The sequence below is a fragment of the Balaenoptera borealis genome (assembly GCF_965194805.1).
Source record: "Balaenoptera borealis genome assembly, chromosome: 4".
Lineage (NCBI taxonomy): Eukaryota > Metazoa > Chordata > Mammalia > Artiodactyla > Balaenopteridae > Balaenoptera > Balaenoptera borealis.
Genome location: NC_138861.1, coordinates 97,941,330 through 97,969,245, shown reverse-complemented (window position 1 = coordinate 97,969,245; position 27,916 = coordinate 97,941,330). Strand labels below are relative to the sequence as shown.

The following is a 27,916-nucleotide window of genomic DNA, read 5'->3' as shown; positions in this document are numbered from 1 at the left end:
TATTCATGAGTTGACCATGGTGTCTTTATTCATGAGTTGACCATGGTGTCTTTATTCATGACTAATAAGACACTATCTTTATCTCTTGGACATTCCATCTTTTCTACCTATTCCTCCTCTAGTCTTAAATATTGTGGTCTGCAATCTTTGTCTTTCTCTCTTTGTCTTATCTATTCTTTGACTTGATATGTGTATCATCACCTCAGATGTTTAGATCCATATTTCTAAAACTACTACTGGTTGTTCTGTAGGCCCACCAAACTTGTTTTTTCCAAAACAACATGTTTTTTCCACCAACTAGACCTGTTATACCATCTTATAAAATAGGCTTGATATCTGTTATTAATGCCATTGTTCATCCAGCAGGTAAAAATGAACTTCCGTATTTTCCTCATTTCCTCCTCCTCTTGTATTTTCTTATTTTGTTGATGACCAAATCATTCCCTTTCTGCTTCCAGATTGCTTGTCTCATATTCTGGGCTCTCCTCTCCTTGCTCACTGCCATTGCTTTATTCTTCAGGTCAGCTTCATCTCTTGGTTGGACCACTGTCATAGCCTTGTCAGTTCCTTCTTTAGTCTATGGCTTTTGGCGGTTTGCTAGTGTACAGTTGTTAGTATTTAGAGGTTTGGGGTGACTTGGCAACCTAATTTTGTTGTAAATGGTGTCCATAGATTTTGATTCTGTTGTCTAGGTGCTCTTTTATGTGGAGAGACTGAAAAACTATGCTGCTGCCACCACCATCCTAAAATCCTGTCTTGAGTTTTTTAAAAAGTAAGTTAGACAAATACATGTTACTTGTAAACTGAAATCAGTATAAAGTGAATAAGATAGTTCCTCTTCACACCTAAATCTCAACCCCCAGAGATAATGCACTGCTTACAGTGGGGCGAGTATACTTCCAAACTTTAGGGCAAACTCTCTACTTGTGCCCTAGATCCCTTCCCTTCTCAGCTACTCTAGGACATTGGTTAGCCCACTAGCCTTTCCTCTGGTCTCAATTTTTACCTTTCTAATGAAGCATTCTTTTTTTTATATATATAAATTTATTGATTTATGATTTTTATTTTTGGCTGCGTTGGGTCTTCACTGCTGCGCGCAGACTTTCTCTAGTTGCAGCGACTGGGGGCTACTCTTTGTTGTGGTGCGCGGGCTTCTCGTTGCGGTGGCTTCTCTTGTTGTAGAGCATGGGCTCTAGGTGCACGGGCTTCAGTAGTTGTGGCTCGTGGGCTCTAGAGCGCAGGCTCAGTAGTTGTGGCGCACGGGCTTAGTTGCTCGGAGGCATGTGGGATCTTCCTGGACCAGGGCTCGAACCCGTGTCCCCTGCATTGGCAGGCGGATTCTTAACCACTGCTGCCACCAGGGAAGACCTAGTGAAGCACTCTTGACAATATACAAACATGCTGTTATTTCTTCTCTGGATTCTGCACTCCCCTCTAGTTCCTATTTCTCTATTCCTCTTTGCAACAAACTTCGTATGAAGAGTTCGTTCTATCTCCAGTTACTCTTACTCCATTCCCCCTAAACCTTTTCCAAACAGGCTTTTTGTCTGGACCACTTCAGCAAAACTGCTTTTCTCACGGTTACCAATTCCCTCCACACAGGTGAATGTAGTAGTTTTTTTTTTTTTTTCAAGTGTTATTTGACTTGATCAGTGGCATTTGGTGTCTTGTTCAAACATTTTTTTGCCTTCTAGGATACCACACTTCTAGTTTCCCACCTCACTGGCACCTTTTTCTTGGTCTTCTTTCTAGTGCTTTCTGATTTTACTACATTTATCCTACTGTTTATCCCACATTATGTGCTTCTTCCCTGTTTTATTTTTCTCACTGGCATGTGTCAGCTTCTAACAATATATGTTATTTGCCTTTTATTTATTTCTCTTCCCCACTAGAATATAGTGTTTGGCATGTAGTGGGTACTCAGTATGTATTTGTTGAATGAATGAGCGAAGTGTTCTAACAGCATCACTTTTTGAATGGTCTGTTGTTTTCTCCTTGATTTGAAGTCCTACTTTTACTACTATGTGTTATACTTATAAAATTTTATAAGCCCCCTGGTATAAATACAGATTCATCTAATGTGTTTTAAATATAATCTATTACCTGAATATCGTGTTCAGTAGCCTTGAGGTCTGTTGTTGCATTTAGCCCTTGCCATCCTCTAGTGAGGAAGATAGTGTTCCTCTGTTTTACAGAAACTTAATAAGCAAGCTCACCTGTTGGTTGGTGGGAGAGTTGAAATTCGAACTCATGTCTCTGGATTCCAATTCCATTGCCATGAACGTCTTCTAGTGATTGTGCAGTCTCATATGTGATAATGCTTCCCCATATGTAGTTAACACTTAGTCATCCATCAACACATGATTGCCTGTGCTCACCAACCAGAGGAGCCCCTTCCCTCAGTCCAGGCAGAGAATAGATCTGAGGCAGGAGGGTAAAGTTGAATAGGGAATTGGTTTATGCAGGATTTTTTTTTAATAGACTTTTTTTAATAGATATTTTTTTAGAACAGTTTTATGTGGGATTTTTGCCTCTGAATTTTAGAATATGATTTTGGAAGGAAGGTTGTGGAAAGAACACAGGCTGGTGGTCATGAAATAGATTCTCTTCACCACTAATTTGGTAATATCCCTGCTTTGCTTATTTTCTGCGTAAATGATATCTTTGATCTAGGCTTTAAGTTAGAAATGATACTATATGTGCCAGAGAGCCTAGAGAGTAATTCTCACACCATGTAAATGAAAGGTATCGCTATTAAAAATGACTCAAGAGTCTCATGTTTTTGGTACTCTAGATACATTCATTCTTTTTATTATACTGGAGTACTTTTAATTTTGTTTTATGTAAGTCTGTTTTATTTTAAAGTTTCTGCTGTCAAATTTTGTTTTTCTAACTAAGACAGCAGCTGTGGATGTGGCTTAAAAACTGATGAACTTCTACAATGATGAGCCTTTATGGAGCAATGAAAGGCTGCTTACAAATTGTAGCCACAGTTGCAATGAACTCTGTGTTTGTTCCCTAAGGGTGAATGTGTTTTGAGGGGAGTGAGTTAGGATAGTACAAATTGAGAGAGTGTTTCTATCCTGGGAATCTTTGGAGCAGTCATTTCTGCTACTGCTCTTTATTTCTTATGACTTTGAAGGAATTTGGAATGTTTTGCTTGACTTTTTGATGATCTTTAAGTGTATTACTTGGATATGTGTAAAGGTAAATTGTAATTTTAGTTGTTTTATGGACATGGTTTATGTCATGAAATATTTTTGCCCTCAGCAATTACTGTGTATAATAGCACTTAGGGATGGTGCTTTACCTGTGTCTGCTCTTTAAATGTTGGATTGTTTGGAACTAAATATTTTCCATTTGGTATGATTAGCTCATACATATAGTTTTAGGCACAATGTGTATACCTGTTTTCATTTCAAAAGTATATGGTTTTAATACGTTATTGAGCAGATCCAAATAGTTAACTATAAATTATTAAAAGTAGTTTTACTCTGAGATACTGAAGCTCACACCTGGAGCTGAGTTACAAGAAATAAGCTGAGCCTTGGTATTTTCTGTCAAAATATCTAGAAGATAAATCTCTCCAATGAAAAGAATTCTAGAAAATATTTATTTCAAAAAAAGAAAAAAAAAGGGAAGGGTGGTAGAGCGATAGTTGAAACAAATGAGGCTCCCTGACCAAAAAAAACAAAAACAAAAAACCCCCATAACTGTATATGTGAGATTATAGTCAGTATTTAGGAAGTTATTAGAGTATATATTTGCAAATCTCTAAACTATTTATGTATTTATTTATTTTTATAAATTTATTTATTTTTGGATGCATTGTGTCTTCCTTGCCGCTTGCAGGCTTTCTCTAGTTGCAGCGAGCAGGGGCTCCTCTTCGTTGCGGTGCGCGGGCTTCTCATTGCAGTGGCTTCTCTTGTTGCGGAGCACGGGCGCCGGCTCTAGGCATGCGGGCTCAGTAGTTGTGGCTCGCGGGCCCTAAAGCGCAGGCTCAGTAGCTGTGGCGCACGGGCTTAGTTGCTCCGTGGCATGTGGGATCCTCCCGGACCAGGGTTTGAACCCATATCCCCTGCATTGGCAGGCGGATTCTTAACCACTGTGCCACCAGGGAAGCCCAAATTGCTTAGTATTGAAGATATTCTAAAAGTAGAGGTTGAATATGCTGTTAAAATGAACTTTTTTGTTGTTAAATTGCCTCATTTTTCCTCGTAGTTAGGAGAGTTTAAACCTTGACAGTAACTTCTGTTCTTTTATTGTGTGGGACAGCATTTTATGCACATTAAAAATAACAGTTTTTGTGAATTGTGGTTATTATCCACAGTTACTTTTAGATATAAAAGCATTCCCAGGGCCTGAGATGCACGTGGCTCCGGTGGGAGCAGAGCATGTCTTTTCGAGGCGGAGGTCGCGGAGGCAGCGGCGGCGGCAGCCACCACTTCCGAGGTGGAGGCGGCGGTAATTTCAGAGGCGGCGGCGGCAGAGGAGTATTTGGACGAGGGGCGGCCGCGGAGGTTTTAACAAAGGCCAGGACCAAGGACCTCCAGAGCAAGTAGTTTTATTAGGAGAGTTCCTGCACCCCTGTGAAGATGACATAGTTTGTAAATGTTCCACAGATGAGAATAAGGTGCCTTATTTCAGTGCTCCAGTTTATTTAGAAAACAAAGAACAAATTGGAAAAGTGGATGAAATACTTGGACAGCTTAGAGATTTTTATTTTCAGTTAAATTGTCAGAGAACATGAAGGCATCTTCCTTTAAAAAACTACAGAAGTTTTATATAGATCCATGTAAGCCGCTGCCGTTGCAGAGGTTTCTACCTCAACCTCAGGTGAGAAGGGATCTCCAAGAGGCGGTGGCCGGGGAGGTCGAGGAGGAGGAGGAAGAGGAGGTGGCAGAGGTGCTAGAGGTGGTGGTTTCAGAGGTGGAAGAGGACATGAAGTGTAACAGTTGACAGAAACTTTGCCAGTTGACTTCTGCATTAACCTCATGATCTACTTCTATGGATCAGAAACTTGTTTCTTGATCAAATCTTAAAGAACTGGTCATTTTATGACTGGAGCTAAAATGTCAATGTCAAGAAAAAACAAGTGCGGCAGAACAGGCAATTTTGCTCTAAAAGAGTATGAACAAGTGTTCTAATGTTTTGTACAAAGCTTGGAACTTGTGGGTGTTTAATAAAGGGGCAGCTTTCATTTGAAGCATATTCAAATTTTTAAAATAAAGTGTTTTATTCCTTTAAGTTAAAAAAAAAGCATTCCCAGTGAGTTGCTTCTGATTCATAATCAGATTTTAGCAGAGCAGATGTGGGCTACTGAAGGAATAATTAGCCAAAAAATATTAGGGGGTTAGAGAGCCCTTTGTGTAACATTTAACTTTAGTTTCTTGGCTAGTTTATATGAATAATTAAAGTTTTGAGGCAGTTAAATTTTCTTTTTTTCTCTTGGGATCTTACAGTTGTCACTGGTAGCTATAATCACTAGGGAAATGGAAGTATTATTTCCATAAACAGATGGCTTTTCCAGCACTGGTCCCTAACAGTGCTACTGAGGTTCCTGTTTATGTTGGATGATTTCCTAATCACACCAACTTGGTGTACTTTTGAAAGATGACACCTGACATTAGAATATGATGTAGATATTAAAATGACTTAGTGAACTTGAGATTTTACCAAAGTTGAGAGTATATATAATTCCCACGTTCCTGGGGGAAGGTAGTCTGTTCCTGTGAGAGGAATCACCTAGTAATGGATACTGATGCCTCAGCTGTCCTCTCAGGGATTCCTTAGCTACCTCTTACACTTTTTGACTTTCATTAGCTCTGACATTTGTGCTGTTTTCATTTCTGCTTGGTCAGATGACTAGCCCATCCAGTGCTTTGAGGCATTGGTAGGTTTTTGTTAGGATTAAGGATAGGTTTCTGTGGTGTACAAGGAAGATTTTCAGAGAATACAGTGATACAGTTACTTGAAATGACAAAATCACATATTTTTTTCTGCTCTAATGTGAGCTTTTATTTGCTATTAATAGGATTATCTTCTCCCTTTTAATGTGTCTGTTTTCCTTTTTCTGTTGGACATTTTGTTTTGTTTTGTTTTGTTTTTGGCCCTGCAGCGCTGTGTGGCTTGCGGGATCTTAGTTCCCTGACCAGGGATTGAACCCGTGCCCTCGACAGTGAAAGTTCAGGGTCCTAACCACTGGACCACCAGGGAATTCCCCTGTTGGACATTTTAAAACAAACACATATTGGGGATCCACATGTATACTTATGCTCCTAAAATTTCAAAAACACGAGTCAACTATTAGGATTCTAAAAACTTTGCATTTGTAAGCTATATTTATTCTGCAGCAAGAATTATCTGTATTTTTGAAGTCATTTTTAAATATATGAAAGGAATCTAGTGACAAAATTTGTGAAGACAGGTTACCTTTTGAAAAGACAGGGTAGGGCTTTATTTCTTTAGTATAACTGGTTGGGGTAAGTTGTAAGAGTGAATAGAGTCTTGGTGGGTATATCTCGATTTTGGATCTATTAAAAATTTGTCAAGGGACTTCCCTGGTGGTCCAGTGGGTAAGACTCTGAGTTCCCAATGCAGGGCGCCCGGGTTCGATCCCTGGTTGGAGAACTAGATCCCGCATGCATGCCACAACTAAGAAGTCCGCATGCTGCCACTAAGACCTGGCGCAGCCAAAATAAATAAATACTAAATAAATAAATAAATATTTAAAAAAATTGTCAAGAAGGAAAAAAACTCTGGTGCTTTACACATTTTGTTGGGGTGGGGGATGGTGGTGCTATTTGTTAAGATTAGATGGGACTGTGATAAATGGCATAGTAGAAGAGTAGAGTTAGTGTTGGTGGGGAGTTTTTGGTTTTGAACATGTTTTGTTTGAGGCCATTGTGAGAGTTAGATGAAGATATCCAGTGGCCAGTTACATATATAAATTATGTGTATGGTTCCTGGAGCTCAGGAGAGAGAGGTCAAGGTTGTACACACATACTTGAAGACTGTTAGACGTTAATTAAAACCTTGGGAGTGGGCAAAATCTCCTCAGGGAGAGGTGGAGTTAAGCAGAGACAAACCACTGGTGAGCATCAATACTTCAGGAGTGAGTAGAGGTATAAAAACTAGTAAAGGAAAACTAATAATAGAAGAGGTGGGACAAAAACCTAGACAGTGTAATATCACAAAAATGAAGAGAGTACTTCTAGGAGGAGGGAAACTTGTCAGTTGTGTCACATGCTGCAAAGAGGGCAAATGGGATAAACACAAATGCTCACTAGTTTAGCACTTTAGGGCTTGAAGTTGGTAAGAACTGGTGGGAGCTAAAATGTGGTTTGACACAGGTTGAGGAAGTGGAGACAGCTCTTTCAAGAGCAGTGGTTCAGAACTTGGTGGGAATGGAACCTAGGTGTTGTGATGGAGGAATAGGCTTGACTTGTTTAGATGCTTATTGGAAGGAACACAAAGAGGGAAGGGGATGAAATTTAAATTGAAACTCCTGTTGGCGCCTTTTCTGTAACATTGTGCAGCTTCTCATGTATTAATGGAAAGTCAACATTAAAGGGGGTTTTGTTGGGGAGAGGGGCACATATTCAGTAACGTGACAATGAAGACATTCATGAACTTGATTCTCTTAAGTTTTCAGAGTCTTTCCACATTGACTATCTAATTTAAAAAATTTTTTTTCTTTCTTTTTTTTTTTTTTTGGTCACACTATGTGGCATGTAGAACTTCCCTGACCAGGGATTGAACCCGTGCCCCCCTGCAGTGGAAGCGTGGAGTCTTAGCCACTGGACCACCAGGGAAGTCCTGACTATCTCATTTTAATGAGGGAAAATATTCCGTATTGTTTTTCTCCTCAAGGGTTGATGTTTATTCGTTGATTCTTCCATATTTTTTTGCTTGGTGTCCCTAGTGATTGAGGTGGTGGATTTAATTAATTCATATGCAGCCAAAGAAGATTGCCTGTCTTTGGGGTCTTGATCCATATACTACAAGAGCTATGTGGCCTGTGCAGCACGTTGTTTTGCTTTGTACTATACTATAGTCTCTAGACTTTTGGTTGTTTACCTATATCAGTAGAAAGTTAACATGTACCCCAGTATATGTGATTGTGTATTAATAAATTATAATGAAGTGTTGTACTTTACTAATATACACATTGAAGTATCTATAGAAATTTCAAATGTTAAAAAATTTTGTGATAAAAATGAGGTAAACAAAATTTTGAAGATACTTTGAATAGAATGGTAGAACCCCTTTTTATCTTCACAAGTATTTTTTGAGAGCAGTGTATTTAAGTTTACTTTGTTATTTTTTTAATTGTGGTATATATAATATGCATCATTATTTTTTTAAAATCTTGGTTAATACTTTGTGAGAGTCATTCAAAGGGCTAGTTTTAAGTTATTTCTATACAAATCAGGTGATTTTCATAGTTGAAAAGCCATTGTTTAAAATGCCATGCTTACCTTAAGTGTTTTTAATTTTACAGAGGTAACTGCTAGATCACATACTACAGGAAGCTGCATGTCTTCACAGGAAAAGTAATCAATTTGGGGACCTTTTTGTGTAAGAAAAATGAGTAACTCGTCAAGTTTCAAAACCTTTTAAGTGCTTTGCCACAAGATGAAGAGCAAACCTCTATGTGGTACAAAAGGTTTTCATGGTTACTCCCTGTTTCATGAAGATACAGTGTAACTAGCCATATCCATGACATCTGGTAGTACTTTGTGTCATTCTGTTGTCATTTTCTTTGCTTCCTAATTGAAAGATGAAATGAATGAGTTTCTTGTGTGATGGGATCTCAGTAAGCTTTTTATAGAAATCTTGTTTTATTTTGCTTAAAGCAGCCACTCTCATAGCAGATAATACTCTTAACTGATTTTCCATAAAAAGCTTTAATTAAAAGAGGTCAAAGAAGCTCCGTCCTGAAGACATCCTGTCTTTTTGTTCAGTTTTCTATCCCTTGTACCTTAAGAGTTCCTGTCATGTAAAAGGCACTCTGTAAATATTTAACTGTAGAATGAATTTGCAGTTGAGAATATGTTTTCCTATAGATATTTTCTTAGAAAACTTTGCATTTCATTAAGAAGCCAGCAAATACTAAATAAACTGAGACATATCAGAAAAAACATAACTAACTATGACAAATTTCCCACACTATGTAGTTTTTTCTAATACCAATCCCCACCCCCCCATAATCTTCAACAGTGTTTTCTGTGCATATTTATATAGTAATTTACTGACAGAAAAATACATTTTGGTTTATGTTCATGTTGTTCCCCAAGTCATACTTCAGCCTTTTCTACCATGACAGGAAGAATAAGTCATTCCCATGATATGTGGCTTCTTTTTTTTTTTTGACCGCGACACGCGGGATTTTAGTTCCCCAACTGGGGATCGAACCTGTGCCCTTTGAAGTGGAAGCGCGAAGTCTTAATCACTGGACCAACAGGGAAGTCCCTGTGGCTTTTTATCTTACACTGCTTTTATAAGAAGTCACAAAAGAGGCATGTAAACTCAATGACATTTTCTAAAGTACTGAATTGAAAATCATGACTTTAAGCCTTGCCAGAGAGAAAAAACTCACAACCTATAGAGACCTGTTATGTTTTAAGTACTTAAAATTTTAAGTATTTTACTAATTGTGATTGCACTGTCATTTGCTAGTATTTTGGGGCAAAATTTATATATATGGTGAAGTTACTGTTGATAATAGATGTAAATCTATATTTTAAAAAGTTATCTTGGTTATTTCTATCTTCTTTTTGACTGTCTTGTTATATCTGATTAATCATTATTTTTACTTGGTAAAGAGGGAATACTAGGAGGAAGAGGTACCCTTCTGCCATTTATTTATTTAGTGTGCTTAAATTATTAGTACTATCTCCAGTACCTCTTTTGTTGCAGAAATTATCTTAAGTCCCTCACCTGTTTTTTGAGGGCTCAGGTCATTAAACTAGGTAATTTGTGATGTGCTGAAACAGATCAGTCAGTGAGGGCACCATTATCAACCCTTCACATTGTGGAACACCTTTTATTCTCTCAGGTTGGGATCATCTGACATAGACTGAGCCCTAGTGATGTATTCAGAGGATTTTGAGTGCCAACTATGTCCCAGACACTAGGATATACCAGTGGACAAAACAGACCAAAATATATATATAAAAATATGTATAATATGCCAGTGTATAGAGGTTGCATTTTAGTGAGAGAGACGAAAACCAAATAAGTTAAATATTTACTGAGATAAAGGCTTCAGAAGAGAAAGAGTGTTGGAAATAGGATAAGGAGTATCAGAAAGAGGTTGCAACAAGATAAAGTGGGTCTCTGAGATGGTGACACTTGAGCAAAGGACCTTAAGGATAAGGTGAGAATGTGAGGCATGTTGTATGTGGGGACAGAACATTCCAGGAAGAAGGAACATCAAATGTAAAGACCCTGAGGCAAAGCGTGCCTAGATTAGATATGGTATGTGAAGTAAAGACAAGAATCAAAGCGAACCTCATGTTGTGGTCTGAGCAATGGTAATTACAGGGTCGCCATCATTTGATATGGGAAACAGGTTTTGGGTGTGAGATTGGGAGATGAGGATGTATGTACAGGAATAATTTGCTGGCATGGCTTCTGGATTTTGCGTGGTGATGGATCAAAAAATGTCACTCAGGCAAGAAATGTGATTTTGAATAACTTTCACTATAAATTGATGACACTTAGGGAAGATAAACTAATTTATTTGCTCAAGCCAAAGGCAATTAATAAAGGAAGGGAACTTTCCTGGAGTAAATGAGTGTTTTACACAATAATTTTGGATTTCTTAAACGATTACTTGAAATTTTCTTGCTTTATTCTATTAAAATGCAAAACGTCTCTCCCAATCCTGTTCTTTTAAAAAAAATAATTATTGATTTAATTTATTTTTGGCTGCATTGGGTCTTCGTTGCTGCATGTGGGCTTCTCTCTAGTTGTGGCGAGTGGGGGCTACTCTTCATTGTGGTGTGTGGGCTTATTGCTGTGGCCTCTCTTGTTGCGGAGCATGGGCTCCAGGCGCGTGGGCTTCAGTAGTTGTGGCACGTGGGCTTAGTAGTTGTGGCTCATGGGCTGTAGAGTGCAGGCGCAGTAGTTGTGGCACATGGGCTTAGTTGCTCTGTGGCATGTGGGATCTTCCCGGACCAGGGCTCGAACCCGTCTCCTGCATTGGCACGCGGGTTCTTAACCACTGCGCCACCAGGGAAGCCCCCAACCCTGTTGATTTAAACAATAAATGTGGTAATATTGTATAGATAAGTATGTAATCTCTGACATACGAGGATCATAATACTGAGACTGTTTAGATAGAAACAGGGAAATAGGGAGGTATAATATTAAGACTAATGGGAAGAAGAAACAAATTTTTTTACCACTGTGATGTTGTGATTTATAAATCTGGTCATCAGATGACCAGAATATATTTCTCATACGTATTTGGCTTTGTCCACAGTTCCTGGCTCACAGCTCCTAAAACCCATGGAATTTCCTGAGTGATAAAGGTGTCTTTTGTTATGTTAATGAGGTAACCTGTGGCCCTTTCCCCATACCTAGCCCTTTGCATCTCTTCCAGTTGGCTATTCCTGAGTTATATCCTTTTATAAGAAACCGGTAATGTAGTAAGTGTGAGCCACTCTAGCAAATTAATCGAACCCAAGGAAGGGGTCATGGGAACCTCTGATCTATATAGCTGGCTGGTCAGAAACACATGTAATAAGTTGGGCTTGAGACTGGCTTCTGAAACCCAAGTTGGAGGTCATTGGAACCTCGGAGATCTATCTCCGGGTAGATAGATAGTGTCAGAATTGAGTTGAATTGTAGGATACCTTTCTGCTGTCCAGGGAACTGCTTGTTGGTATGAGAAGTCCCCTTTCCATGTTGGAATTAGTACCAGAACCTGAACCTACATTTAACCACATACTTCAGTCTCCAGGCATCACTTGAATGATTTTTTTCTGAGAATGCTTTATGTTATAAACAATTAATTCTGGGCAACTGTGTATCAAAATATCTGCATTATATGGCCTGTTTTCTATACAAACTATGTTTATCTTTCTACATGAGCTTTCTGTTTTAAATTTATTTATTTATTTTTGGCTGTGTTGGGTCTTCGTTTCTGTGCGAGGGCTTTCTCCAGCTGTGGCGAGCGGGGGCCACTCCTCATCGCGGTGCGCGGGCCTCTCACCATCGCGGCCTCTCTTGTTGCGGAGCACAGGCTCCAGACGCGCAGGCTCAGTAGTTGTGGCTCACGGGCCCAGTTGTTCCGCGGCATGTGGGATTCTCCCAGACCAGGGCTCGAACCCATGTCCCCTGCGCTGGCAGGCGGATTCTCAACCACTGCGCCACCAGGGAAGCCCGAGCTTTCTGTTTTGATGCTGTATTTATAAATTTGGAAATACATGCATGCTGGGTAGACTCCATTGCCTTAGTTTATATAATAGATTATTCAATAGAATCACTCCCCATAGGATCATCTTCTCTAGTTGTTGCGTTAAGAAATGAAGTACATTAAGGACTGCTCTGGGGGGGGTGTGTGTGTGTGTGTGCGTGCGTGCCCCTCATGTCTACTTTGGGATCACGATTAGTTGACATTGATCTTCGTTTAAAGATCAACAACAGGGAATCCCCTGGTGGTGTGTAGTGGTTAAGACTCCGTGCTTCCAATTTAGGGGGCCCGGGTTCGATCCCTGGTCAGGGAACTAGATCCCACCTGCGTGCCGCAACTAAGAGTTTGAGTGCCACAACTAAGGAACCCTTGAGCTGCAACTAAGGAGCCCACCTGCTGCAACTAAGACCCAGCACAACCAAATAAATAAGTAAATAAATATTTAAAAAAAAGATCAACAACAAATCATCAAAATATCATTAATCGCTACTACTGCATTTTTATCCTAATGGTAGCAGTTTTAACACACTTTTATTATTTTCTCTGTAGCATTGACGTTCACGTCACACTTTTAAAAGCCAGAACCAAAACCAAACAAAAAACTCTCCATGGCATTTTGATAAATCCATGTACTAAAGATTCATAGGGATTGTTTTGTCTAATGCACATGGGAGTTTCTGCCATAATGCCATATACAGTTGCTCCTTTGTATCCATAGATTCTGCATCTGAGATGTCAACCAACTGTGGTTTGAAAATATTTGGGGAGAAAAAAAATCCAGAAAGTTCCAAAAAGCAAAATTTGAATTTGCCACTTGCTGGCAACTATTTACATAGCATTTATGGAACATTTACATTGTATTAAGTATTATAAGTAATCTAGAGATGATTTAAAGTATATGGGGGGGGGGACTTCCTTGGTGGTCCAGTGGTAAAGAATCCGCCTTCCAATGCAGGGGATGCGGGTTCAACCCCTGGTCAGGGAACTAAGATCCCACATACCGCAGGGCAACTAAGCCCACGTGCCACAACTACTGAGCCCATGTGCCTCAACTAGAGAGACTGTGTGCCACGAACTACAGAGGTCATGCGTGCCACAACTAAAGAGAGAAAACCTGCACACCACAACTAGAGAGAAGCCTGTGCGCCGCAATGAAAGATCCTGGATGCCACAACTAAGACCCAATGCAGCCGAAAAAGAAAAAAAGAATAACAATAATAAAACTATATATACGGGAGGATGTGCATAGGTTATATGCAAATACTGTGTGATTTTATATAAGGGACTTGGGCATCTGCAGATTTTGGTATCCAAGGGGGTCCTGGAACCAATCACCTGCAAATACTGAGGGATGAATATGTACCTTGACAAAACTTGAGATTTGCAAAATTGTGCAGTGAAAGTAACAAGACTCATGGGGAAAAAAGGCTTGGGACAGACTAGTGAAATTCCATGAAACTGTGATCTTGGATACTAACTAAAAACAATAGCAATCCTAAAAAAACAAAGGACTAGCATTTGTATCTTGTATTACCATCAATCTTTGGAATCTTGAACCTTGGATTTAGCCTCTTCTAGTTGTAGGTCCTGGAAGGGCATTGCTTCTAAGAGACTATTTTCATTAAAATTAAAAATCTAATCCTATGTGTAGCTTTTTTTCATTAATCCTTTTTTTTTTTTTAATATTTATTTATTTGGTTGTTCTGGGTCTTAGTTGCGGCTCGCCGGCTTCTTAGTTGCAGTACGCGGGCTCTTTAATTGTGGCGTGTGAATTCTTAGTTGCGGCCTGCATGTGGGCTCTAGTTCCCTGACCAGGGATTGAACCCGGGTCCCCTGCATTGGGTTCATGGAGTCTTAACCACTGCACCACCAGGGAAGTCCCAATCCATTGTTTTAATACAGGGGGTATTTTTTGCAGCTTCTTCATCTGGACAGGCAAGCTTTGTCAAATAGGTTAACCCAGCTAGCTGAAAGAGTAGCAATTCCTGAAGCCGCTAAACCAGCTACTACTCATAAGAAAGAAAAGTACTTTTGTAGATTTTCAGGGCTTTTTCCTTAAAATATTTATCTCTTACTAAGCTTTCATCTTTATTTGTGGAAAAGCTTTCCCCATTTGCCTCAAAACATTAACATGCTAGGAAGAATAGTGTATGAAGCAACATAACTTCCTTTTACACTAGCATCATTCCCCTATTTCTAGTTGTCTAAGAAGTAATTCACAGCAAAGAACACACATTATAGCAGAACAGACTTTACACTTGTTTTGATTTGATTTGTTAAATGCATAGGGTGAGTGGCAGGTGAGTTCAGCTGACGCTTGAACAACTTGGCAGTTAGGGACATCAGACCCCTGTGAAGTGGAAAATCCTCATATAGCATTACAGTCGGCCCTCTGTACCCACAGTTCCGCATCCTTGGATTCACCCAACCATGGATTGCATGGTATTATAGTATGTATTTATTGGAAAAAAAAAAAATCCGTGTGTAAGTGGACCTGCATAGTTTAAATCCGTCGTGTGTAAGTGGACCTGCATAGTTCAAATCCATGTTGTTCAAGGATCAACTGTATTAATTTTGGAATCAGGCTTTGAATTCTGGCTCTATCCCTTAAATGTCACTTTCTGCAAGTTACTTGACTTCTTTAAGCCTCAATTTGTGTATCTGTAAAATGGAGTTAATTATACCTGTCCATAGAGTTTGGTAGTAAATAAAGGAGATAATACCTGACAATTTTTTTTACACACTGAATTTACTAATAGTAAGTGTTAGCTCTTAATTTGCAGTTGTCATTTATAATTCATAGTACTCTTCAGAGCGTGGCATAACATATACCACTGTCAAGGAATATTTTCAGCAAGTTGAACATTTTTCAAATAATTTTTAGATGCTTATCAGTTTTATTTAATATAAAATATGAGAAGGCAGGATTTTGTTTTTACTGTCAAATATAGGTCACAAGGAAAACAGACGCAAAATGTGATAAATGAGATTTGTATTTTCATTTTTTTGGCAAAGTTTTATATAGGAAACTGATAAAATAATCAGAAAATGAAGAAGCTGTAATTGTATTTCGGCTCATGTGATGTAAGGGGATACAAACAGGTTTTTTCCTTTAGGTTGCAAAGGAGATGAACTTTTTTCTGTTTAAACGCTTTTAAAAGTTCTATACTGCTTTTGCCTATGACGTGTAGTGGTTTTTAAGGTTTACATTCTCTCTTCCAACTCAAAGCTTTCATTTAACCAAAAAAGTTGAACTGGAACTCCATTTAAAACTTCTCATTGATCCTTCTTATTTGATTTGATATTTCCTATTGACATTTTTATTCTTAGTACTGTGCACTAAACTATTTTCAACAAATTCTATTGAGGAGTCATTTCTTGAAAACCTGTTACAGGCAAGATCTTTGAACACCTTAAGTTTTATAAAAGATGAGTTAAGACAGTTTGGTCTTTGGCTGTTTGTACCTTAGTGGGGAATCCAGCTATGCTCATAACTTTTACTGTAATACAAAGATGAACATAATGACTCCTATAATAGAGACATTTCACAAGTACAGAAGAAGAAGGAGTGATTAATTTGGACTGGGGATTTCAGCAAAGCCTTCATGAAGGATTTCTTATTCCTCTTCTTATTTTTAAACTTAAAAAAAAATTTTGCTTTGGCTGCGCTGTGTGGCTTGTGGGATCTTAGTTCCCCGACCAGGGATTGAACCCCGGGCCCTCAGCAGTGAAAGCACCGAGTCCTAACCACTGGACCACCAGGGAATTCCCCTTAAACTTTTAAATTGTGCTAGAGGAAGGTGAGTTCTGGAAATCTGGAGATGAGATTTTGTTCAGGAATACCTGGGTATGTGGAATCTTGCAAAAAAAAAAAAAAAAAGTGGTTCTGAAGAACCTAGGGGCAGGACAGGAATAAAGACACAGACCTAGAGAATGGACTTGAGGACACAGGGAGGGGGAAGGGTAAGCTGGGATGAAGTGATAGAGTAGCATTGACATATATATATACTACCAAATGTAAAATAGATAGCTAGTGGGAAGCAGCTGCATAGCACAGGGAGATCGTCTCAGTGCTTTGTGACCACCTAGAGGGGTGGGATAGGGAGGGTGGGAGGGAGACTCAAGAGTGAGGAGATATGGGGATGTATGTATATGTATAGCTGATTCACTTTGTTATACAGCAGAAACTAACAAGCTATTGTAAAGCAGTTATACTTCAATAAAGATGTTAAAAAAAAAAAAAAGAGGAATACCTGGGTACTCTCCGTCCTCTGTCCCTCCCAGTCAGGATGTTCTTGTAGGAGACAGATGAATTAATTAAAAAACCATGAGTGCTCAGTTTGTAAACATTCCTTCAAGTGGAGGAAAACAAAGTCAGTCGAAGGGTAAGCCTGAGTAGTGGCCGAGTGAGAATGTGGCTGTTTTCTCCCTGGACCTGAGGCGTGTGTCACTGGCAGCTGTGAATGTCATTAGGGAGCCTGAGCCAAGATAAATCTGTGCCAAGACAGGCTGCTTGTGCTTCTGCTCTGTGTAGCCAGTGCCATTCAGTTAAGTTCTGTATCATTGGATAAATAGAGTAGGAGCTAGATCAGGCCAAATAGATCAGGAGTGAGAGAGATTGTCTGTATAAGCTCTTCCTGCCTGTTTGAAATGTTATGCAATTGATACAGGAATATATTCTTGTATCATTATTATGATAGTTTAGAAGCCTCCAGTTCTACTTCTTTCCCCAGAGGTAACCAGTTTTAAAATTTTGAGATATATTCTTCCAGACAATTTTCCACATACTTTGGGTTTTCTAGAGGGCAGATGGGCTCTTATTATTGTATTTGTATATTATATATTATGTTTACTTTAAAAAGTGAATCATTCTTGAGTTCTTAGCATACATTTAGAATTATTTTTCTTGGGAATTCCCTGGTGGTCCAGTGGTTAGGACTTGATGCTTTCCCTGCCATGGGCCTGGGTTCCATCCCTGGTCGGGGAACTAAGATGCTGCAAGTTGCGTGGCGCGGTCACCCCCCCTGCCCCCACAAAAAAAAATAATTTTCTTTAAAAAAATCTGTGTAGTATTCCATATCCATAATATAGATGCAACAGAATTTATTAGCCAGTTTGCATTTGGCATACAACTACCTGTGTTTCTCTTTTAGGAACAACTCTGTGTAGTAGCCACATATCCGTGAGTATTTTTGTAGGACATACACTTAGAAGTGGAATTGCTGGTTGCAGGGATATGTACATTTGTAGTTTTGATAGATACTGCCAGCTCCAGAACCTTATATTAACTCACACCCGTATGTATAGCAGTGTGTGAGAGTTGATGACTGGATTTCAATAGGAATTGAGAAGAAGGGATTTCTGTACAGATGGAGAAGTGTCAGAAAAAGCATGGAGGCAGGACAGCCTAGTAAATATGGTGAGACAAAAGGGAGTAAAGAATCTGATGTGTAGAGTATAGGAAGCAAGAGGGGCTTGTGGACAAGTCTAGAAAGGTAGGTTGGATCAAATAGCGAAGTATTTGTACTGTGTTGCTCAGAACTTTAAACTTGAATGGACAATGGGAGCCTTTGGAAAGGTTTTACACATGAGCTTTATTTCAAAAGCAGTAACTGTGAAGGCTAGGTTTTTGAGATGGGAAATTGGCTATGAGACTGTTACAGTAATAAATGCTGTAATGAAGTTCGTGACATTAAAAATTAAAGAATCAGATTCAAGCAGTGGTATAGAGTTAAAACCAGTTTGTAAGATTGGTGGCTTAGGATGAGAACAGAGAAACTGAATGTGGTGGCTATCTGAGTGGGTAGGCGGCACCATTTACAAAAACAAAACTAGAATGAGAAATAGGTTTGGGGTAAAATAAGGGAAACTTTATTAAAATATAAGGAAGAAGATAATTCACTATCTGCTGTTGATGTATTTCCATGATGTGTGTTCAGTTTTTTTATTGTAGCAAAATATATGTAACGTAAGATTTATTATTTTAACCGTTTTTAACTGCACTGTTCAGTGGTATTAGGTGCATTCATGTTGTTGTACAACTATCACCACCATCCATCTCCAGAACTTTTTCCACCTTCCTAACCTGAAACTCTGAACTCATTAAACAATAACTCTATTCCCCCTTACCCTGAGCCCTTGGTAACCGCCATTCTACTTTCTATCTCTATGAATTTGACTGTTCTAGGTACCTCATGAGTGGAGTCATACAGTATTGTCCTTTTGTGACTGGCTAATTTCACTTAGCATAATGTCTTCAAGGTTCATCCATGTTGTAGCATGTCAGAATTTCCTACCTTTTTAAGGTAGAATAGTATTCCATTGTATGCATGTACCACATTTTAAAAATCTGTCCATCTCCTGGTGGACATTTGGGTTGCATTTGTTTGAGTTTTTTGTTTGTTTTTGTGTTTTTGTTTTTTTGGTGGGAATCTTGGGTTTTTTGTTTGTTATTGGAGATTGCATATAATAAAATTGAGTTTGATAAAACTGTGCAAACCACTACAGTCTTGCAGAGACCCACTGTTCGAAAATAGTGTTTGCTGCCACAAGGATGATTACAGAAGATCATATAAATACTTTGTACAACTCAAATATATTATGGCTTTTGGAAAAATGACCTAAAATGCTTAACCTACTAGTGGTAGACACCACAATGGAGGTATAGTATAAAGTTAACTGGACTTAGAAGACTTGAGGTTTTTAATATAATCATTGGATTATTGTGCGGATTCAGTAAAATGTACAAAATTATGTACACTTTGAAGTGCCCAAAACAGAGATGGTGTTGTAATACATGTTCTAGTCTGGTTGACTGAAGAACTGCTTGAAGAACTTGAACTATTAGATAGGTGAAATAAAACAGCCCCTGCATCTGATGAAAAAAGTTAAGTGATGAGGTTATCCTAAAATAGGGATGAGTTGTCAAGTAAGTGTTACCTGTTAATTTTGAAAGTGTCTCTAAAATCTTGATACTTTGTGGCAGTAATTTTCTAATTGAAGTTAAGAGCAGTGAGGTGAGAATAAGTATATCAGAGAGGTTCCTTTCTCTTTTTATTCATTACTCCCTAGAAAACACATACTCACTTTCCAAGTTCTCTGCAGTTCATTTCTATTAAGCAGAGTTGTAATTCTAGGCCCACAGCCTGAAATTGTGACTTCTGTTAATACATTTCAACACAGTTCCATCTCAGGAACATGTGTTATGTTTTGGAACTCTTTAATATATCATTTTCCTTCATGTTCCTTTCCTATCATTTGGCATTGGAAAATTGAAAAGCCTGAAGAGAACACAAAATCTAGATGAAGAATGGTGATGGAAAATTAAAGCAACAGATCAAAAGAAGTCCTTAGAGACTTTTAAACTAGTTCTTTCTAGTAGGGCTAAAGTTATAGGACGGTTCTTTAGCTTTATTAATTTCTTTCAGCCTCTTTGTAATAGGTAAGCTAATAGAAGGTAGTTGGTAATTTAAATGAGATGCTTAGCATGTGGAAAGCACTTCATATGTGTTGTCTGTTAAATTTATTGTTTCTAATCTATGGGATTGAGACTGAGAAGCATTTTGGTGACTAGAGAGCATCAGGTAATAGGTTCCTGTTCTTATCTGAGATTGCCTTTATTATTTTACCTGTACAGTGTTTGAATATGGACTGTCTCCCTTAAATTAGTCTCTGTAATTAGAGATTTTCTTAAATATTTTTACCACATTATCGTTTATTTAACACTGACAGATATAGATGGCAGAGGATGCACAATTAAAATGCTAAGAGTATTAGAACATTTGTTTAGTAAATAGTACATTTACCTCATTTTTTAAAAATTCCAACTACAAGCAAGAACTAAATAGACTAACTTGATTTGTCATATCTCCCTACTCTTTGCAGAAAGTTCTGATAAACTGTAATAAATTCTGTTAGAATATCTGAGCATATCCAATTTATTATATCCAAACTGAGCTACTGAAACCCCCTCTTTTTTTCCTAATGTATTTTTTCTTCCAGTTTTATTGAGATATAATTGACATACAGCATTGTATGTTTATGGTGTATAGCATAATGATAGCTTACATACATCACAATAAGTTTGGTGAACAACCACGATCTCATATAGATACAAAATTAAAGAAATGAACCTTCCCCGCCCCAGATCTTCTCCTTAAATTTTCCCCATCTCATTAAGTAACTTTATCCTTTGGGTTGCTCAGGCTAGAAACCTTGGAGTCACCATTGCTCTCTTCCTCTTTTTTCTTCAACTCCACGATCCAGAGTGTCATCAGATGTTGTTAGTTTTGTTTTTAAAATATGCCCATAGTTTCATCACCTGTGACACTTCCCACTGCTTCCACCCTGTGTGAGTCTTTGTCATCTTTAACCTACATAGTCACCATAGCCTCTTAACTGGTCTCTACTGCTTTTTCCCTTAATGCCTTTTCTCTTTCTCTGCTCAGCAGCCAAATTCATGCTGATCTTCCTCTTCTTAGATCTTGATCTTCCTTGACTCAAAATTTGGAGTAAAAAGCTCAAGACCTTTGTGATCTGTGGTGTCCCTTGAACATGCACACTGCCACCCGTACTCACACAAACTCACATAACCTCTCGTCTCCTGATACGCCTCTCCTGTAGTCTCTGTTCCTCGCTGAAACACTCCTGCGTTAGGGCTCTTGGACCTGTTGTTTGTTCCCTTTGCATGACATCTTCCTCCTTTCATCACCTCCTTCAGATCTTTGCTCGAATATTACCTCACTGAGGGCTTATTTAAAATCGCACCTCACCTCCTGTCTTCCTTATCCTTTCCTTCTCTGTTTCTCTCCGTAGCATTTACCACTATCTGACATTATAGTTACACTGTAAACTGTGCTGCCAAGGGTTTTGGTCTTATCTGTACAGTGAGGTATCCTTAGTACTTAAAAAAGGGCTGACACATTGTAGATGTTCAAATATTTGTTGAACTAATGAATTTGTCAAGAGAAAGGAGAATGCTTGAAGGCATGAATTAAGAGCTACAGATTGGATCATCATCCACATAATTGAAATAAACATAAGTGTGAAAAATTTAAAACTTAAACATAAGTATTTCTTGAACATTAAATTAAAAAATTTTTAGGAAAATGTTTTATTTTGGCTTTAGAATTGTGACATTAGCAGTAACTGATTATCAGATTGTGTCTTCAAAGTCAGTAAATATTTATGCCTGGTGGGCAGTGTTCTAGGTACTTTCACATTTAAGCAGTATTTAAGCATTAATATTGTAGTTTATTATTCTCTTATTATCTACAGAGAAGTTGTGACTGGTCAGAAGTTACATATCCAGTGCATTTCTAACCTATGATGCCTGACTCCCAAGCCCAGAACTTGATCAGCACATTCTTTATACTCATGACCACACAATTTTTCAAGCCACCAAAATTTACGTTTTATTTTAAACAAAAAGAGACCTAAGCAATGAAACCAAAGGAGAAAGAAAATGATATGGAGAAACTGAATTCACTCATAACCATTTCTATAAATATATACATAAAAAAGAAAGTAGAGGTAAATTTGATTCAGACTCTTTAGCATTTCTTCCTTAGTTTCCTCTCAAATCCTAGAAAGGAAAGAAGCTTCTGTTGATTTGCTTGTTTTGAATAAATGTATAATAGTTTTTATGAGCTGATTTACTGTATTACTACTTTTCCCTTCTTAACATCCTTTACTCGGCACTTTTGAACAGTGTAGTTCTTCCATCGCCCTTTCCACGTTCCCCACCCTCCTAGCTTTGGTCAAGTTGCTAACACTAATCTATTTGAAAAAGAATAGTTGTGTGTGTTTGTGTGTATATGTGTGTGTGTATGCATGTGTGTATTTATATTTAAATTATACCTGTCCATACTGTGTCATCTAGAATTCTAGCAAAAAATTCAGGCATATGCCAGTTGACACCCTGGATGTTTGCCACTTTAAGAGCAGCAGCAGCATCAGGCACTTTGATAGTTTCTTTAACGCTGTTACTGAAAATTTTAGGATATACATTTTGAGAAAAGAGCTTCCCCAGTTGGGAGTTCCTCAAAAATAAAATTAGCTGAATATTCCATCTTCCAGAATTGTTAGATGTCAAGCGTCTTTTAGTTAGTGGGTCTCATTGATCTTCAGTTTAGTCTCTTAGGTGCTTGACTTCCCCTTGCCCCCAGTTTTTAGTTGGAAAAGGAGTTACAGCTTTACTATTACGGTGCAATCAGAATAGTTTATGAGTCTCAGAAAGATTCTTTGAAAGTTACTCATACCAGATTTTTTTTTAATTAATTAATTAATTCATTTATTTAATTTTTGGCTGCATTGGGTCTTCGCTTGCACGCGGATTTTCTCTAGTTGCTGAGAGCGGGGGCTACTCTTTGTTGCGGTGCGCGGGCTTCTCATTGCGGTGGGTTCTCTTGTTGCAGAACACAGGCTCTAGGCACGCGGGCTTCAGTAGTTGTGGTTCATGGGCTCTAGAGCGCAGGCTCGGTAGTTGTGGTGCACGGGCTTAGTTGCTCCGCGGCATGTGGGATCTTCCTGGGCCAGGGCTCGAACCCGTGTCCCCTGCATTGACAGGTGGATTCTTAACCACTTCGCCACCAGGGAAGCCCTTAAACCAGATTTGAAACCTTTATTAGCACTGGCAAAAACAAGTTTAGAATTGAAATACCTAGAATATGTGATTTTCATACTTTAGGTAATAGCAATGGTTAATTTTCTGCCATTATTTAACAAGACTGTTTCCAAGTACTTCATTGACAAAATTCATTTAAAATTAAAGTGTCTGTAGAACACATTCCCTAAATTATGGTATCTAATTAAAAATACGTTGCTTCATCAGTTCAGTATTTAGTATTTTTCTTCTTAAAAATATCTTACATATAATAAGCCTGTGAGAATTTATGGAAAAACACTAACTTAGCTCAGCATGTAGAATGTCATCTATTGCAGGCACCAAAAGCATTAAAAAATTTTGTTTTTCATTCCTAGTCTCACCTATTTCATTTTTTCCCTCCTTTATTCTTATATTCTCCTTTTAAACAATATCATGTGACGTTAAATTCTGTTTTACCCGCTGCTCCTGCAGTTTGTGGATGTGGGAGGGTGGGGCGAAGGTCCAGAGATCTGAAATACCATGGTGTCCTCTGAGAAATGTACAAACTTCCAGTGTGGCCAGAACATATGTTTTATTTGTATGGCTAGGGGGAGACCAGAAGCTGGATCAGGAAGGATCCTGTTGCAGTTGTCCAATTAAACCAAACCCAGCAACCTTTTTTCTTTCATACCTCTTAATATTGCGTTCTCCCTTTATCAGAACTTCAAGAGTAAGTCTACCTAGGTGTATTTTAAAAGCGGGCAAATATCTGTATCACCTTTTGATGATCTTTTAAAGTTTTCTATTGAGATTTCTGGCGGTTTAAGAGTAAACAAGGGCTTCCCTGGTGGCGCAGTGGTTAGGAATCCGCCTGCCAGTGCAGGGGACACGGGTTCGAGCCCTGGTCTGGGAAGACCCCACATGCTGCGGAGCAACTAGGCCCGTGAGCCACAACTACTGAGCCTGTGCTCTAGAGCCCATGAGCCACAACTACTGAGCCCGCGTGCCTAGAGCCCGTGCTTGGCAACAAGAGAAGCCACCACAATGAGAAGCCCGTGCAGCGCAATGAAGAGTAGCTCCTGCTCACCATAACTAGAGAAAGCCCGCATGCAGCAGCGAGGACCCAACGCAGCCAAAAATAAATAAATAAAATAAATAAATTTAAAAAAAAAGTAAATAATAAAATTTGGAAGACTATAAAGCAAAATTAAAAATATATAACAGATTAAAGATTTTTCTGGAGTTTTTTTAAAATTTTTATTTTATACGGGAATATAGTTGATTTACAATGTTGTGTTAGTTTCAGGTGTACAGCAAAATGGGTCAGTTATACATATACATGTATCTATTCTTTTTCAGATTCTTTTCCCATTTAGATTATTACAGAGTATTGAGTAGAGTTCCCTGTGCTATACAGCAGGTCCTTGTTGGTTATCTACTGTATACATAGTAGTGTGTATATGTTAATCCCAAACTTCTGATGTATCCCTCCCCTCCACCTTTCCCCAGTCTGGAGTATTTTCTGACCTTAGATTCTTTTTTTTTTTTCATTTTATTTTTACTTATTTATTTATTTTACTTTTATTTTATATTGGAATATAGCCAATTAATAATGTTGTGATAGTTTCAGGTGCACAGCAAAATGACTCAGCCATACATATACACGTATCCATTCCCTCCCAGACTCCCCTCCCATCCAGGCTGCCACATAACATTGAGCAGAGTTCCTTGTTCTATACAGTAGGTCTTTGTTGGTTATCTATTGTATATATAGTAGTGTGTATATGTTAATCCTGAACTCCTAATTTATCCCTCCCCCGCACCTTTCCCCAACCTGGAGTATTTTCTGACCTTAGATTCTTGATATAATAGTGAATTTTTCTTGCTCCTTGTTGAGAAAAGTAAAGTTGCAGGATAAAAATAAAGGAGAAATTATTTGTGAGTCCATCATTTAGAAAGTGATTCACTAATTGTGAAATCCATTTATTGGGTTACAACTGGCATTTTAAGTAAATTCATGATATAAAATAGAATAGATTTTATCTACCTGAATGTGTGTGTGGCTGTTATGTTAAAACCTACTTTTAGTTGCGGTTAGCAAAGTTTGAAAAACCCTGTTTAATGTTTGCATATACCTACTAACATTTCTGTGTATGTTTTAAAAATAATGTCTATTCATTTACTTGGGTATTTGAGAATCTACTGTTTCTCCTCCCTACCCCCCTCCCACCCCCATTCATTGAGTCATCACTATGTGCCAGATACTGTTCTAAGCAATTTACATATATTAGATCACTTTTTCTCCTATTACATGAAATTTTTATCCCGATTTTTCAAAAGGAGAAACTAAGTTACCTAGTGATTAATTAACTTGCTCAGAGTTATATATTGGTAAGTTATGGATCTGGGATTCAAACCCAAGCCCATTCAGAGTCCATTCTTCTAACCACCAAGCTTTATTGCTGGCTCTGTGAAGTCGTGATAAATGCTGGCAATACATTTGAAATGGTTCTTGATCTCATGGAACTTAACATATTTATATTTATAAATATATTTATAATTTTCTATACTTTATATATACACACACACACACAACGTGTAATGTGAGAAAACACCATTTATCTACCTGTTTATCTATCTATCTATCTATCTATCTATCTATCTATCTAATCTATCTGGCTGTGCCAGGTTTTAGTCTCCGCACGTGGGATCTTCATTGCCACATGTGAGATCTTTTAGTTGCGGCACGCAGGATCTAGTTCCCTGATCTGGGGTCGGACCTGGGCCCCTTGCATTGGGAGCGCGGAGTCTTAACCACTGGACCACCAGGGAAGTCCCAACACTATATATAGTTAACTAACCATGTTTATAATTAGAATATTACCATGTTATAAATTTCAACATTACTGACTTATTGCCATCATGTGGATGTGCCATGATTTAATTATTCCTGTGTTGTTGGAAATTCCCAGTCCTTGCTTGGTAGTATTGCAGTGAGCCTCGGAATGCATTCATTATTGTCATTTCAGCTTACTATGTGAGGCTGTTTATAAAAGCATAGAAGTTTGAAGTTACTGACATTTGTTTCTAATTACATTCCTGAAGCTTATGTTTTAGCGGTAGTGCTGATCTTATACCTTCATAATCATTGTGTATTATAAATTCAGTAGTCAAAAACAAAGCAAACAAAATTCAGTAGTCAAAAAATGGTGTCCATGCTAAATCATCTTCTTTCAAAGTCTCTGTTGTCCTTGATATTGTTGCAGCATGTATAAGCCATTTCTAAATAATTTCTTCAAATCACTGGAATATTTGTGTGCCTAATATATTTTAGAGCACATGAGACAAGCACTCCATCATGAACGTTCTGTATTTAGCTGTCGATTGTGTGTCCCAAATGGGGTTTATAACATTTTCACATGCTTATTAAGTCATTAGTGCCAATTGTGTTCCAGGCTTTGGTGGTTAGATAATAGTTTTACAGAGATGAAAGACAAAAGCTACCCCCTTTGGACACAGCATAGTGAAGGAGGCCATAACAACTGTCATGAAAATGTATTTCTGTCTCTTCCAAAAGAAGTGAAATGTTTTGTAGACAATTGCATAGGGTTTTAATACACATTAATTTTGCAATTAAAGGTATGTAGTTGGGGGACTGCCCTGGTGGCACAGTGGTTAAGACTCCGCCTGCCAATGCAGGGGACACGGGTTCCAGACCTGGTCCGGGAAGATCCAGCATGCTGCGGAGCAACTAAGCCCGTGCGCCACAACTACTGAGCCTGCGCTCTAGAGCCCGCGAGCCACAACTACAGAGCCCAGGACCACAACTACTTCTGAAGCCCGTGCGCCTAGAGCCCATGCTGCACAATAAGAGAAGCCACCTCAATGAGAAGCCTGCAAACCGCAACGAAGAGTAGCCCCTGCTCGCCGCAACTAGAGAAAGCCCGTGTGCAGCAATGAAGACCCAACGCAGCCAAAAATAAGTAAATAAAAAATAAATAAATTTATTAAAAAAAAGGTATATAGTTGGGCATCAGAATTTCTGGGTTTTATTTTTGGCTGCATTGGGTCTTTGTTGCTGCGCATGGGCTTTCTCTAGTTGCAGCGAGCAGGGGCTACTCTTCGTTTCGGCACTTCGGCTTCTCTTTGCGGTGGCTTCTCTTGTGGCGGAGCACGGGCTGTAGGCACGGGGCTTCAGTAGTTGTGGCTCGCGGGCTCTGGCACTCAGGCTCAGTAGTGTGGTGCACGGGCTTAATTGCTCCGCAGCATGTGGGATCTTCCCAGACCAGGGATCAAACCCCATGTCCCCTGCATTGTCAGGCGGATTCTTAACCACTGTGCCACCAGGGAAGTCCCTGATGAAGATTTGTTAAATAACTATTTAATTTCTTCCTGTAACAGTTTTGAACCCTTAAATATGGTAATTCTGCAAAATTTTGTTTCAGCAATTTAAAAAACGGTTTCTTTGGGTCATCTAACTTGTTACCGAAAACACTGGTGTAGTAGTTCTGTTGATCACTTCTGCAGGCAGTTTTGGAATGCAACGTGAGTGCTGGTTTCTATTCAAATTTGAAGTTACTTAGGAGTTTCCTGTCCTTAATTTTTCCAGTGCTTTTTGTTACTCTTAGTTTAATCATGGTTTGAAGCATTGTAGAGAGCTGACCATCTACTCTCTCTCTCTCTCTTTTTTTTAATTACTGATAATCTGACTGAATGGCCTCACCTCCCTCACCTAATAAATGGTTTGCTTCCTATGAGGCTAAGACTGGTAGCAGTCCATGGGGAAACATGGTAGTGCACCCTCTTAAGGAAAGTAACTTTTATGCTTATTTTTGTTTTGTCAACAAAAATTTATATTGGTAACTACCATGATTTACAAGTCAACTTTAAAAGATCTTCAAGTGCAT

At 38.6% G+C, this 27,916-nt stretch overlaps 1 protein-coding gene and 1 pseudogene across 6 annotated transcripts in view; both read left to right on the top strand.

The window, feature by feature from the left end:
- Window positions 1-27,916, top strand: part of LOC309627373 (recombining binding protein suppressor of hairless) — a 120,115-nt gene that overhangs the window by 12,624 nt on the left and 79,575 nt on the right. The gene's annotated exons all lie outside the window — the stretch shown is intronic.
- On the top strand, window positions 25-25,231 carry LOC309627386 (H/ACA ribonucleoprotein complex subunit 1-like; annotated as a pseudogene). Its single transcript has one exon. The product of its transcript is annotated as an H/ACA ribonucleoprotein complex subunit 1-like (transcript).